Here is a 17758-nt window from a genome sequence, read left to right on the forward strand (position 1 = left end):
ATGTACACCGGCGAGTTGTTGAGGTAATTCAAGTCGGTAGGCTACTGGTCCGACACAATCTATAATCTTGAATGGTCCAATGTACCTTGGATTTAGTTTCCCCCGTTTATCAAATCGAACAACGCCTTTCTAAGGTGAAAGCTTAAGCATGACCATGTCACCAATTTCAAATTCTATATCTTTTTTTTTACTATCTGCGTAGCTCTTTTGTCGAATTTGGGCGGTTTTCAATCGTTGTTGAATTTGAATGATTTTCTCGGTAGTTTCTTAGATTATCTCCGGATCCGTAATTTGTCTATCTCTGACTTCACTCCAACAAATCGGAGACCTGCACTTTCTACCATAAAGTGCTTCAAACGGCGCCATCTCAATACTCGAATGGTAACTGTTGTTGTAGGAAAATTCTACTAACGGTAGATGTCGATCCCAACTATTTCCGAAATCAATAACACATGCTCGTAGACTGTCTTCAAGGGTCTGTATTGTCCTTTCACTTTGCCCATCAGTTTGTGGATGATAGGCAGTACTCATGTCTAGACGAGTTCCCAATGCTTGCTGTAATGTCTGCCAAAATCTTGAAACAAATCTGCCATCCCTATCAGTGATAATAGAGACTGGTATTCCATGTCTGGAGACAACTTCCTTCAAGTATAAACGTGCCAATTTTTCCATTTTATCATCTTCTCTCATTGGTAGAAAGTGTGCTGAATTGGTGAGACGATCGACTATTACCCAAATAGTATCATAACCACTTGCAGTCCTTAGCAATTTAGTAATGAAATCCATGGTAATGTTTTCCCATTTCCATTCTGGGATTTTGGGTTGTTGAAGTAGACCTGATGGTTTTTGATGTTCAGCTTTGACCTTAGAACACGTCAAACATTCTCCTACGTATCTAGCAATATCAGCTTTCATACCCGGCCACCAAAAGTGTTTCTTGAGATCTTTGTACATCTTTCCCGCTTCGGGATATATTGAGTATCTGGTTTTATGTGCTTCCATAAGTACCATTTCTCTTACATCTCCAAACTTTGGTACTCAAATTCTTTCATCCCTATACCTGGTTCCGTCTTCCCGAATATTAAGATGTTTCTCCGATCCTTTGGGTATTTCATTCTTCAAATTTCCTTCTTTTAAAACTCCCTGTTGTACCTCCTTTATTTGAGTAGTAAGGTTAGTACGAATAATTATATTCATAGCTTTTACCCGTATAGGTTCTCTGTCCTTTCTACTCAAAGCATCGGCTACCACATTCGCCTTCCCTGGGTGGTAACGAATCTCGAAATCGTAATCATTCAATAACTCAATCCACCTACGCTGCCTCATGTTCAGTTGTTTCTGATTAAATATGTGTTGGAGACTTTTTTGGTCGGTATATATAATACTTTTGACCCCATATAAGTAGTGCCTCCAAGTCTTTAATGCAAAAACAACAGCGCCCAATTCCAAATCGTGTGTCGTATAATTCTGCTCGTGAATCTTCAATTGTCTAGACGCATAAGCAATTACCTTCATTCGTTGCATTAATACACAACCGAGGCCTTACTTTGAGGCGTCACAATATATCACAAAATCATTGTTCCCTTCAGGCAATGACAATATAGGTGCAGTAGTTAACTTTTTCTTCAACAATTGAAACGCTTTCTCCTGCTCATCCTTCCATTCAAATTTCTTCCCTTTATGCATTAATGCAGTCAAGGGTTTTGCTATTTTGAAAAAAAACTTGAATGAACCTTCTGTAGTAACCAGCCAGTCCTAAAAATTGGTATATATGTTGCTTCGGAGTTTTTGGGGTTTCCCACTTTTCAACGGTTTCAATCTTTGCCGGATCTACTTGAATACCTTCTTTGTTCACTATGTGACCGAGGAATTGAACTTCTTCCAACCAAAATGCACACTTTGAAAATTTTGCGTACAGTTGTTCCTTCTTCAATAATTCTAGCACTTTTCTCAAATGTTCTTCGTGCTCTTGATCATTCTTTGAGTAAATGAGTATGTCATCGATGAAAACAATGACAAATTTGTCAAGATATGGCCCATACACTCAGTTCATTAGGTCCATGAACACAGCTGCTGCGTTAGTCAATCCAAACGGCATAACCATAAACTCGTAATGACCGTAACGCGTTCTGAAAGCAGTCTTTAGAATATCATCCTCCTTCACCCGCATTTAATGATACCCGGAACGTAAATCGATCTTCGAATAAACCGACGAGCCTTGTAGTTGATCAAATAAATCGTCGATTCTCGGTAGTGGATAACGGTTCTTGATGGTAAATTTGTTCAACTCTCGGTAGTCGATACACAATCTGAATGTACCATCCTTCTTTTTGACAAATAAAATAGGAGCTCCCCATGGTGATGTGCTTGGTCGTATAAAACCACGCTCTAAAAGTTCTTGTAATTGGCTTTGGAGTTCCTTCATTTCGATGGGTGCGATTCTGTATGGAGCACGAGCTATTGGTGCAGCTCCTGGTACGAGATCTATTTGAAATTCAACAGATCGGTGTGGAGGTAGTCCCGGTAATTCTTTCGGAAATACATCGGGAAATTCTTTTGCGACGTGAACATCACTGATGTTCTTTTCTTCAGGTTTGACTTCTTCGATGTGTGCTAGAATGACATAGCAACCTTTTCTTATTAGTTTTTGTGCCTTCAAACTACTGATAAGATTTAACTTCGCGTTGTTCTTTTCTCCGTACACCATTAAAGGTTTTCCTTTTTCGCGCATAATGCGAATCACATTTTTGTAACAAACGACCTCTGCTCTCACCTTTTTCAACTAGTCCATGCCAATTATTACATCAAAACTCCCTAACTCGACTGGTATTAAATCAATCTTAAACGTTTCATCACTCAGTTTAATTTCTCTATCCCGACATATATTATCTGCTGAAATTAATTGACCGTTTGCTAATTCAAGTAAAAATTTATTATCCAAAGGCGTCAATGGACAACTTAATTTAGCATAAAAATCTCTACTCATATAGCTTCTATCTGCACCGAATCAAATAAAACATAAGCAGATTTATTGTCAATGAGAAACGTACCCGTAACAAGCTCCGGGTCTTCCTGCGCTTCTGCCGAATTAATGTTGAAGACTCTTCCACAGCTTTGCCCATTTGTATTTCCTTGGTTTGGGCATTTACTCTTGACATGGCCCGGTTTTCTACATCCATAACAAATAAAAGCGGTATTACTTGTCCCGACATTACTCGTTGCATTGTTTTTGTTAATCACCGGTCCGTAGATTTCACACTTCGTCGCGCTATGACCACCTCTCTTACACTTAGTACACGTTGTCGTGCAGAAAATAGTCGGATGGTATCCTTCACACCTCTGACATGGTTTTTGCCTTTTGTTATTATTGTTGGGATGGTTGCTGTTGTGGTTGTTGTTGTTGTTGTTGTTGTTGGGACGTTTGTTGTAGTTATTGTTAGGATTGTGGTTATTGTTGCGATTGTTGTTACGGTTGTTGGGATAGTTGTTGCGATTGTGGTTGTAATTGTTGTTGTTGTTGTTGTACTGGTGACTCTTGTCACCGTTTTCCTCCCACTTCCTGTTGAGTTGTTTCGTGTTGGCTTCTTCGGCCGCCTGCTCTTTAATTGTTTCCTCAATCTGATTTATGAGTTTATGAGCCATTCGAATTGCCTTTTGTGTGGAAGCGGGCTCGTGTGAACTCACATCTTCTTGAATCCTTTCTGGTAACCCTTTTACAAATGCATCGATTTTCTCTTCTTCATCTTCGAACGCACCCGGACACAATAGGCACAACTATGTGAATCGTCATTCGTACGTGGTAATATCAAATCCTTGTGTTTGTAACCCTCTAAGCTCTACCTTGAGCTTATTAACCTCGTTTCTAGTACGGTACTGCTCGTTCATCAAATGCTTGAATGCTGACCACGGTAGTGCGTAAGCAACATCTTGTCCCACCTGCTCGAGGTAGGTGTTCCACCGTGTTAACGCAGTACCTGTTAAGGTATGCGTAGCGTACTTTACTTTGTCTTCTTCAGTACATTTACTTATGGCAAACACCGATTCAACCTTCTCGGTCCACCGTTTCAATCCGATTGGACCCTCGGTTCCATCAAATTCCAAAGGTTTGCAGGCAGTGAATTCTTTGTAGGAGCATCCTACATGATTTCTTGTGGAATTAGTTCCAATGCTAGAACCAGAGTTATTGTTGTTATTTTGCATTGCGGCCTGCACGGCGGCTATGTTAGCAGCAAGGAAAACACGGAAGTCTTCCTCGCTCATGTTCAAGTTCTGACGAGTAGTCGGTGCCATTTCCTTCAAAAATAGCCAAAAGAATTAAGTTAATCATATAGAATATTAAGAGTAGTCAATAGTATTTCGTAGCATAATATGAACTTATTTATAAAAGCTTTTTCTTCATATTAGCATTTTATAAGTTTTAATTCGGGTAGTACCTACCCGTTAAGTTCATACTTAGTAGCTAACATACAATTTAACTACTACAATTCTATATGAAAAACTGATTACAATAAATTTCACGTTCAAACTTTTATACAATATTTTATAAATTTACAATACCGCTATTTTACATATAGCATAAAATATAGCACACAATAATTTTGATACAAAACAGTTGTGACAACAATCCTAGTTAATACGTAAGTCGTTCAGCAAAGGCAATAAAAACACGTAATTCATAAGTCCAAAAACAAGTCATGCATTCTGGTTTTACTAAGACTACTTCCCATCCTTGGTCTTATGGAAAGTAACCGTTATGACCGTTCCCTAGACAACATGTTGTAATGTCGTCAAAAGGACGTGGGTTACGTAATTCCCAACATCCTCGTAACAATCTAAAAACCTTGTTTCTCACCCCAATTACTGAGTCCGTCACTTGTGGGAATATTTTATTTAATAGTTGTAATCCGATGTTCTTTTTCTCACTTTGGTATGAAGCGAACATCACTAACCCGTAAGCATAACATGCTTCTTTATGTTGCATGTTAGAAGCTCTTTCTAAAGCACGAATTCCTATGTTGGGATAGGTAGAGTCAAAATAGGTTCTCAACCCGTAGCATAAAATTGCTTCTGGGTTTCCCGCATTTAATGCTTTAAAGAAAACACGGCGCAACTTATGGTCTCCCCAATGTGATATACCCCATCTATCAAAGGAAAGCCTTTTATTAATTAAGGCATACCTGGAACGTTCTTCAAATGTTCTACAAACTAATTTTACCATAAACAATTGTGCCGACGAATTCTGACAGACTCTAGACAAGATTTCATCAATCATGTCCCCAGGTAGGTCTTCTAAAATTTTTGGTTGTCTATCCTTAACATCCATTTTGTATTTTTATACTGTAAAAATAGACGAGGGTTAGATTCATAAAAAAATACTTAACAAACAATACAAGCAATTTTTACATTTATCATAAAAGCACAAGCACACTATATTACATATATTACACAACATGATTACAACTCTTTAATCCGACTCACTCGTTTCTTCTTCTTCGGACTTGGTTCGTTTCGCTAATTTCCTAGGGATATATGGTGCTCCCCTAATACGAGCTGTCATTTTCATAAATGGTTTAGAAAAACCTGGTGGCTTAGAGGTTCCCGGGTTATTGTTAATATTTAAGAAGTACGGGTGTTTACGATATATATAAAGTTCATCGGGGTTGTAATCAGGTTTCTCTATTTTGATACCTTTTCCCTTATTGTTTTCTTTTGCTTTTTCAAATTGGGTCGAGGTAATTTCTATAACATCATCGGAATCCTCGTCGGGATCCGATTCATCAAAAAATTGGTAATTTTTCCAATATTTTGTTTCCTCGGCGGAAACACCATTGACCATTATTAACTTTGGTCCGTTGGTTGAGGATTTTCTTTTATTTAATCGTTTAACTATAGGTATTAATATTTCTTCCTCCGAAACCTCTTCTTCTTACGGTTCCTCCTCTTCCGGTTCCTCTTCTTCCGGTTCCTCCTCTTCCGGTTCTTCCTCGGGATTTTGTGAATCTTCCCAAAATATATTCGACTCTTCATTATTATTATCAAAGTATGATCAAAATATAATTACAACCATTTTTATTATGTTTTAAAGATTTGAGTGTATTAAGTCAGCTGTACTCGTTAGTAACCTACAACTAGTTGTCCACAGTTAGATGTACAGAAATAAATCGATATATATATTATCTTGAATCAATCCACGACCCAGTGTGTACACGTCTCAGGCTAGATCACAACTCAAAGTATATATATTTTTGGAATCAACCTCAACCCTGTATAGCTAACTCTAACATTATTGCATATAGAGTGTCTATGGTTGTTCCAAATAATATATATACATGGGTCGATATGATATGTCAAAACATTTGCATACGTGTCTATGGTATCCCAAGATTACATAATATATTAGAATACTTGTATAATACAATATAAGTTAGCTAGGATATGATTTGTATAGATTTGTTAAACATTTCCCGTAGCTAAAAAGATCAAAAATATCTAATCTTGTTTTACCGTTAACTTCTTCATTTTAAATCCGTTTTGAGTGAATCTAATTGCTATGGTTTCATATTGAACTCTAATTTAAGAATCCAAACATAAAAAGTACAAGTTTATAGTCGGAAATTTAAGTTACATGTCAATTACTAAAGAGGTAGTCATTTCCGTCGAAAGAACGACATCTTGATGACCATTTTGAAAAACATACTTTCACTTTGAGTTTAACCAAGATTTTTGGATATAGTTTCATGTTCATATGAAAAATAATTTTCCCAGAAGAACAACTTTTAAATCAAAGTTTATCATAGTTTTTAATTATCCAAACCAAAACAGCCCCCGGTTTCACTACGACGGCGTATATCCGATTTTATGGTGTTCATCGTGTTTCCAGGTTTTAAATCATTAAGTTAGCATATCATATAGATATAGAACATGTGTTTAGTTGATTTTAAAAGTCAAGTTAGAAGGATTAACTTTTGTTTGCGAACAAGTTTAGAATTAACTAAACTATGTTCTAGTGATTACAAGTTTAAACCTTCGAATAAGATAGCTTTATATGTATGAATCGAATGATGTTATGAACATCATTACTACCTCAAGTTTTCTCGATAAAACTACTGGAAATAAGAAAAATGGATCTAGCTTCAAAAGATCCTTGGATGGCTTGAAAGTTCTTGAAGCAGAATCATGACACAAAAACAGTTCAAGTAAGATTTTCACTCGAAATAAGATTGTTATAGCTGTAGAAATTGAATCAAAGTTTGAATATGAATATTACCTTGAATTAGAAAGATAACCTACTATAAATAATAAAGGTTCCTTGATCTTAGATGATTACTTGGAATGGATTAGAAAGCTTGGAAGTAAACTTGCAAACTTGGTAGTATTCTTGATTTTTATGAAACTATACTTATGGAATTTATGAAGAACACTTAGAACTTGAAGATAGAACTTGAGAGAGATCAATTAGATGAAGAAAATTGAAGAATTAAAGTGTTTGTAGGTGTTTTTGGTCGTTGGTATATGGATTAGATATAAAGGATATGTAATTTTGTTTTCATGTAAATAAGTCAGAAATGATTACTAATATTTTTGTAATTTTATGAGATATTTCATGCTATTTGCCAAATGATGGTTCCCATATGTGTTAGGTGACTCACATGGGCTGCTAAGAGCTGATCATTGGAGTGTATATACCAATAGTACATACATCTAAAAGTTGTGTATTGTACGAGTACGAATACGGGTGCATACGAGTAGAATTGTTGATGAAACTGAACGAGGATGTAATTGTAAGCATTTTTATTAAGTAGAAGTACTTTGATATGTGTCTTGAAGTCTTTCAAAAGTGTAAGAATACATATCAAAACACAACATGTATATACATTCTAATTGAGTCGTTAAGTCTTCGTTAGTCGTTACATGTAAGTGTTGTTTTGAAACCTTTAAGTTAACGATCTCAATTAATGTTGTTAACCTAATGTTTATTCTATCAAATGAGATGTTAAATTATTATATTATCATGATATTATGATGTATGAATATCTTTTAATATGATATATACATTTAAATATCTTTACAACGATAATCGTTACATATAAGTCTCGTTTCGTAATTCTTGAGTTAGTAGTCTTGTTTTTACATATGTAGTTCATTGTTAACACACTTAATGATATATTTAAATATCATTTTATCATGTTAAATATAGTGTATCAATATCTTAGTATGATACATATGTATTTAGTAGACGTTATCATAACGATAATCGTTATATATATCATTTCGAGTTTCTTAACTTAGTAATCTCATTTTTTATGTATATCACACATTGTTAATATATTTAGTGAGATACTTACTCATCATAATCTTATGTCAACCATATATATATATGTCTATATATACCACAACATGTAGTTTTTACAATTTTGTAACGTTCGTGAATCGCCGGTCAACTTGGGTGATCAATTGTCTATATGAAACTTATTTCATTTAATCAAGTCTTAACAAGTTTGATTTCTTAACACGTTGGAAACATTTAGACATGTAAATATCAATCTCAATTAATATATATAAACATGGAAAAGTTCGGGTCACTACATGCATGGTACTGGGCAAACTACTTGCGTCGCGGGTTAGTGAACTAAAGAGTTGAAGAGAAGTTTAAATGGGCAATTCATAGTGATGGAGACGTATGGACAGATAGTGAGTCTTCTTCTAATGACGACTTTAAGAAATCTTGTGTGTACGTTGGTCAATCATCTGTATGCAACTCTGCAAGTGTTAAGTCTAAGGATTGTATTGAAGGAAAGTTGGTCAACTTAGAAAATGGGTCTGATAGTTCAAGTTCAGAATCAGAATCAGAGTCAGAACCGAAAGCTAAAGAAGCTAAGGCTATACATCTCTATGCATTTATGGTGGATTCCTCTGACAAGGCAAAGGTTCAATCTAAAACTAATACTGTTTGAGAAAATTGTGTTAATTTAGAAAAGGAACTCATGGAACTAAAGGAATCAGCTAAGATTTGCACTAGCGGTAATACTTTAGAAGATCAGGTGAAACAGTTGACTAATATTTGCCTACATGTAACAACTATGATGCCTTAGAAAAGGAAATAGATGTGCTCACAAAAGGTAATCAGGTTCTTAGGAAACAGTGTGATGCCCCGGGAATTTCCGACCAAATTTAAACTTGATCTTTATATGTTTCCGATACAATAAGTAAAATCTATAATGTTGAGTCTCAAAACTTGTGAACTATTTTCATGAAGTCATTTAATCTCTGACTGTGGTCGACGATTCACGAACAATTGTTGCAAATAAATATATATATATATATATATATATATATATATATATATATATATATATATATATATATATATATATATATATATATATATATATATATATATATATATATATATATATATATATATATATATATATATATATATATATATATATATATATATATATATACTTATAAGTATTAGAAATAATGAAATATAAATGAATCATTAGAATTGAAATGTAAAATAAGAATTAGAATAATTAAATTACTGTAATATATAAATTTGAATTGTATTATTATTATTAATGTTATTATCATCACTAATAATATTAATATTATTATAACTAAAATTATTAGTATCATTAATAATATTATTATTACCATTTTTATTATTATTATCATTATTATTAATTAAGATTAAACTTAGTAAGATTATTATTATTAAGTATATGTGATATCATCATATTATTAATATTACTCTCATTATTATTATTATTATTATTATTATTATTATTATTATTATTATTATTATTATTATTATTATTATTATTATTATTATTATTAATATTTTAAGTATTATTAATATAATTATAATTATTAATTAATTGTATTATTTATGTAAAATCATATCTCCACGAATTAGTTTTAGAATTTGTTTCACGTACCATTACTGTAATCAATTTGTCTTTGTCCCTAAATCTATTAGATAAATGAATCAAATCACAATTCAAATCAGAATTTCAAACAAAAGATGTACGATTCAGTTGCATATACACATCAACACTGTAATCAAATTTGTTTCTGTCTCCAGTTTGTTACATGTTAACATCAAACCATAGATACAAACAAACCCAATGAGATATCAAGATCAACTTAATCTTCCATTCTCTATTCTTTACTCCACATGTGTCAATTTCATCACTGCAAAACAATTTGATATAGTTAAAATCGATTATTCGATTACTATCAATAACAATATATATACTTACATATACATACATACTAAATATATACATACCTTCTTTTTTCTCCTGGATGAACCGACACCACCATTGTCTCTTAAATGTTTCTACAACTGCTACTACATAATAATTGTCTTCGGTTTATATTTGAATCACCCATTGAACCACGAATCACCACAACATCACTACTCTCTCTTTATATATATTTTCCGTGAACACCCATGAACACCAACAAAATCCAAACAAGCTACATACTACTCCTGCTTCTACTCCTACTTCGCAGCTCCTGCTGCAGTTTTTCCCTTCGAACACCACCTTATACCACCTCTTATTTGATGAAACCCACGATGATCTTCCTTATCAAATCACCACCATAACAAACTATCATTACCACCACGTCACAATACCACCATCAATCTTCACATGAACAACTGTCACCGTGACCCTCAACCTTATTTATTTGGTTAAAATATTTTTTTCTTCTCGAAGCTGAATAGCTGCTATGCAACCAAATTTTTCTGTTTCCATACGATTTTAGAAGGAAAAGACTGTGAACGTTGGATGGTGGAGGAGTAATTAAACGAAAGAATGGAAGAAGGTGATGCCGTTGAATGATATTGATACAAAAGTAAAGAGGTTGTTATCCAAGAATTATATATTACCATGTATTGTTTTGTTCTATACCAACCTTACGGCCCACCTACTCTATTTAGTTGAGCAATATGGAGTATCCAAAGGAAATTAGTGATTGCCAGCGTACTCAATTGTCCTTGTAGACCCACTTGTCCCACGTATATCATTATTCTATCACCTTTTACACGAACTACTAATCACACTCTGGACCAATATATGTTGGAGTGCTAGTTGGGCCATGGTCAAGTAATAAGCTAAGTTTCTAAATCTTTTAACGTGGGCCTATTAATTGATTTCACATGATTCATGAACGTTGATGGTAATGTGTGAATGAAGCTAATGATAAATGATGGGACGATTTTTATGAAGTAGAAATTATAACACTTACATGATAGTATTATACGATATTAAGATAAGTGTTGATAATGAGTTGGTTCAAAAATGATGATGGGTGAGGAAGGTGAGAAAGGTGAGAATGGATACCGTTAATGATGAGGGGATGTTAGGAATGAATTTGACGATGAAAAGGTTAAAATGGGTTTTGATTATTAAGAAAGAAGAAGAACACAAAAGTGATACGGATATATATAAATTCGGGGTAAAATAAAACAAATATAATGTGACAGAGGGATGGTGTGGTGATGTTTGTGTTAAGCGAAAGGTCCTGGGTTGCGACATTATTTTGGAAGCTATTTTTTTTTAAGGTAGTATACTTAATATTCCTATTATTATTATTATTATTATTATTATTATTATTATTATTATTATTATTATTATTATTATTATTATTATTATTATTATTATTATTATTATTATTATTATTATTATTATTATTGTTATTATTATTATTATTACTCACTACAACTTTAGTTTTAAATATATTTTGTATATAGAATATAACTATATTTTTATGATCTTAAATTAAAAAGATAGATATTATAAGTTAAATACAAACATTAGATATATAGAAGTACAAATAATAAGTATACTACTTTTACAAATAAAATATTTTTTTTGTTTATTTTTGTTTATTTACGTTTTAATATAACCCGAATTTATTTAAAATATTATCATACTAAAAATTATGAGTATTTAAAAATGTTTATACTAAGTATTTATTCTAAAAATATAAATAAAGTATATAGTATATTATTATCATAACCTAATAAAATATATAAAATAGAAATATTTAAATTACTATAAATATTATATTTAATATCACAAGTAAATTACTAATATAAAAATATATTTATTTGAATATTAGTATATGTGTTAATATGCATACTTGATATAGGTTCGTGAATCCGAGGCTAACCCTGCATTTTTCAATATAGTCATATGTGTTTTTACTACAAAATACATTAGGTGAGTTTATTTGATTCCCTTTTACTCTTTACATTTTGGGACTGAGAATACATGCGCTGTTTTTACAACTGCTTTATTAAATGCTTTTGAAATATATTTTGGACTGCGAATACATGAAATGCTTTTATAAATGTTTGACGAGATAGACACAAGCAAAACATTCCTCGAATGAATTATTATGCAGACAGAAGTTCTGCGGATTATTATTGAATTATGTGGACATGATAATTGCCACCATTGAATTATGTGGACATGATAATTGCCACCATTGAATTATGTGGACATGATAATTGCCACCAGTTGATGTGAATGTTATATATCGAGAGAATGATTTTATACACAGGTTATGTGTATGTTATTTTTGTGCACAAGATATGTGTACGGTTACTATGATTTATGAAAATGGTTTCGCACACGAGAAAGATGTACTGTATTTAAAAGATATAGCATGTATATTACAGGTGGGTATAGGATTCGGGCCCATTTGTACCATGCAGTATTTAAATTTTGTGTTCTATCAAAATGATGAATTTTATTGTTTTAGGATAAACCTATGAACTCACCAACCTTTTGGTTCACACTTGAAAGTATGTTTATTCTCAGGTATGAAAGAAATCTTCCGCTGTGCATTTGCTCATATTATATGGAGTCGTTCATGGCATATAGAGGTCAGAACCTCGCAATGGGACCAACTGTTGAAGACTTCGTCCAGATGGATTAGGATGGGGCATTTTAGTTGGTATCAGAGCGGTGGTCTTAGTGAACCAGGTCTTGCAGTAGTGTGTCTAACTTGTAGTTGTTAGGATGCATTAATGAGTCTGGACTTCGACCGTGTCTGCATGTTAAAAGTTTTGCTTATCATTTCGTGTCAAAAATTACCTGCTTATCATTCTTAGGAAATCACTTGCTTATCATTCTTAATCTAGACATATCTTACTGCCTAGATTGCATGAATAGTGTATAGACAAAATTCATATCTTAGCGTATCTGCTACTTCATATCTTAGTGTATCTGTTACTGTAACTTTGCATGACATATTCTGTAGATTCCTCCGTAACTTATGGGATTTTAGTATTATATATGCATATGTAAATTATGTATTGCAGGTTACTAATCTACATCCTATAATCTATTTCTTATCAAAAATCCTTCATTTACTCGTATGAGATGAATCCTTCAACCAGTTCGAGTCCCTCAGATTCCGATAGCTATTCCGACATGGATGTTCACCTAAGCTCTGGAAGCAGCATCACCAGAATGAATAAACCAATCAGCCATCCCCAATTCATCTGATGGGTTCGTAGTCAACTTAATCAATGGAGATGCGAAGAAGGAAATCCCTTCCACCAACCGAATTCACCTCTTGGCGAAGAACCTGAAGCACTTACCGGCGAACCAGTTCGAAACACCATCTTCACTTTCATTTCCAGAGTAGCTCGACACGATTATGTTCTATCCAAAATACTCAACCTTATTCATCCGTTCGTTCCAACCGACAATCATTCCTGAATAATGGAAGAAGTCAACGAGCTTCACGCTCGAGTAATCAATTTGGAGAATATGGTGCAAAATGTACCAGCTTCAGCAACATCACCGGCACCAATAGTACCATCAATAACAGCACCAGTACCATCAACAATCCATGCCTCAACATCTCATTCTGTACCTCAAGTATAATCATTGTTCTATGAATCATTCTACATTATTTATCTTCGTTCGACATGGCAATTATATAATCTTTAATGTTTTAGAGATTATATATTCTTATTCTAACGGTAAATCAAATGAGATTAATATCATATTAACTCATTAAATCCATGATTGCATCTGAAGAAAATATATATGTATATATATGTTTTCATAAAGATTTTAATTAAAAATTCCTTTGTACAAACCGTTAATGGTGAAAATATTTTAACGGGTAGGTAATACCCGAGGAATATTTAGATCTCACGTTAATAAGTTATACTGTACATTCTTCGAATCTCATTCAACATTCATTTACTATCCTACTTACATCCACATATATACGTATTCGTTCACCACAGAATAACCATATTCATCCAATTTCATATAGGAATTTTGATTTATCAAAATTTAACAAGTGGCATAATGAAGAAAATATTTGACAAAATAAAATTTGTTAGAAACAAATAAATTAACTATGAGAAATTTTGTTAAGAATCCACGCTAACTGTTCCTAGCTAATTGTTCCTAGCTAACTGATTACATTTTATTTATCGCAATTTATTTATCGCAATTTTATTTATCGTCATTTAATTCCTGCTATTTATTTTACGCACTTTAAATATCGGGACATGTATACAAGGTTTTGACATATCATATCGACGCATCTATATATATTATTTGGAATAACCATAGACACTCTATATGTAGTAATGATTGAGTTCTCTATATAGGGTTGAGGTTGATTCTATAATAATATATATACTTTGAGTTGTAATCGAGTCTGAGACATGTACACGGGTCACGATACGTATTAATTAATTCAAATATTATAAACTATATATGAATTATTGAATTAGTATCTGTGGACTGCTAATTGTGGACTACCAATATTGGACAATTAAAATGAATTAAAATATTGATTATAATATATGAAACTAAACAGTTCTTCAAGTTTGCCACTTGATTTCATTTTAAACCTCATCTGTATCTTGATGATTACAATCTGCGTTCAAACCTTTCATGATTCTCGAAAATACCTAAATCGAGAGGATGAACCAACCATACTATATCTACGGAAGAAAAGATTGATGCACATAATTATGCACCTGAAAAACTCTCGGAAACTAAGTAAACGTTTAACAAGTAGCTGTGCTAATTCCTTTAGTGTTATTATTACCCAAAATAATTTTGCAGTTCTTTTTCAAAATAGCCAATTTTGTCACAGCTCCAGCAAGTCAACTTCGACTTTTCGTTCGAAACAACCTTATTATAATCCTGATATATCTGCGTGCTCATTTATTATTACCAGAAAACCTTTTATATTCTACCATATTACCATCAGTGTTTAATCATCTAAAAGCACCATTCTCCTGAAACCATCTCGGATTGATAACCGATGATTCAGATATCGTAGCATTTAAATGCAGAGGAAACAGAAAAATGGTAGATGGTCTAAATGGCCAAAAGTTTGATGATAAAGAAAGGAGTGTTAGGAACGTTCGATAGAAAATTTGGTACTGAAAAACGGATTGAGCTAACCATGAAGGAGACCAAAGACAAATACAAGAACCAAACCCTATATTCAAAGAATCCAAGTAATTCTGGATTCGATGAAATCTTTAGAGAATATCTTGCTCCGAAGTCATGTTAAAATCTTGCGAAAGATTTTTCTTCATCAACTTTCGAACTTTTCAATTCCAAAATATCATCATAAATATCTTCGATATTTCTGAGGATATTTTCATAAATATTCTTGTCCAAAATTATCTACCTCTTCGTGTCTTCTGTATTCCATTATGTTGGAAACTTCTGTAAAATCTAAGTATAAATTATGAATGAATTATGGAGAAGTGTTGGAAATTGAAGCATGGGTTAGTATAATATAATGACGCTTGGCCAACGTGATTATATTACAGTAAGTCATGCTGAATTTCTATTGGAGCATGATGATTCACAGATCATAACGTCATCATGTGCCATGTTACATAACTCTTTCATTCTACTTAACTCTTGAACATATCAAGAAAATGTATTCTGGACGGTTATATTTTCCGTGATGTTGATAAATTTGAAAATCAAATCGTGCTATCACGTTCCTTCCTGCTTAGAACATTATAATCATTTGAAACTCTATATCTACAAATTCTGGACCATTATTCGCTTGACTTGAAGTCGGGAAGAGAAAACAAAAGCATAGAACTTTGAAATATAAGGGAGAATATAAAGCCCGATAACAACACATAAATTACAAACCGTGTATATCAATGTTTATCGCAACAAAAAGACACGGGAGAATTAAAAACATTATAATCCCAAGGGCGAAGTAGAAGAAAGCAGATTCCTCTGATGGAAGTTGGAAAAGGAGAATGATTGTTGCGATAGTAAGGATGAGGACAAGGATCAGAACTGGATTAAGCATTTTCAGGATCTTTTGGATGTATGAAACAAGAAGGAAAGTATAGGAATGGTGAGAATAATGGAACGGAAGAGTTTAATTTATAATGGAAATATCAGACAGAGTAGTCGAGGCAGATCACCGTATTTAATTCTAGAGATCTTAATTTCCTTATTCACCGAAGAATCAAATCTGCTAGATTTCAAAAATTTTCTTTAAATCCCTTGAATTCCGGAATTCAACCATGATTAGTCAAAAGTTATAATGAAACTTGTCATTTTCATTTCACTATTTAATGATAGCTTCACTTGTACGCTTCACACAATTGAATCGTTTTGTCTATATTATTCTATAATGATAAAACTCTATTTATCAACTCATATTCGTCATGAAAACATTCTTATTATTAACCATGACCATCCCACTCAAATTTCGGGACGAAATTTCTTTAACGGGTAGGTACTGTGACGACCCGGGAATTTCCGACCAAATTTAAACTTGATCTTTATATGTTTCCGATACGATAAGCAAAATCTATAATGTTGAGTCTCAAAACTTGTGAACTATTTTCATGAAGTCATTTAATCTCTGACTATGGTCGACGATTCACGAACAATTGTTGCAAATATATATATATATATATATATATATATAATTATAAGTATTAGAAATAATGAAATATAAATGAATCATTAGAATTGAAATGTAAAATAAGAATTAGAATAATTAAATTACTGTATTATATAAATTTGAATTATATTATTATTATTAATGTTATTATCATCACTAATAATATTAATATTATTATAACTAAAATTATTAGTATCATTAATAATATTATTATTACCATTTTTATTATTATTATCATTATTATTAATTAAGATTAAACTTAGTAAGATTATTATTATTAAGTATATGTGATATCATCATATTATTAATATTACTCTTACTCTTATTATTATTATTATTATTATTATTATTATTATTATTATTATTATTATTATTATTAACATTATTATTATTATTTTTAATATTTTGAGTATTATTAATATAATTATAATTATTAATTAATTGTATTATTTATGTAAAAAAATATCTCCACGAATTAGTTTTAGAATTTGTTTCACGTACCATTACTGTAATCAATTTGTCTTTGTCCCTAAATCTATTAGATAAACGAATCAAATCACAATTCAAATCAGAATTTCAAACAAAAGATGTACGATTCAGTTGCATATACACATCAACACTGTAATCAAATTTGTTTCTGTCTCCAGTTTGTTACATGTTAACATCAAACCATAGATACAAACAAACCCAATGAGATATCAAGATCAACTTAATCTTCCATTCTCTATTCTTTACTCCACCTGTGTCAATTTCATTCACTGTAAAACAATTTGATATAGTTAAAATCGATTATTCGATTACTATC

Source organism: Rutidosis leptorrhynchoides, chromosome 2 (assembly GCF_046630445.1).
Source record: "Rutidosis leptorrhynchoides isolate AG116_Rl617_1_P2 chromosome 2, CSIRO_AGI_Rlap_v1, whole genome shotgun sequence".
In the NCBI taxonomy this organism is placed as follows: domain Eukaryota; kingdom Viridiplantae; phylum Streptophyta; class Magnoliopsida; order Asterales; family Asteraceae; genus Rutidosis; species Rutidosis leptorrhynchoides.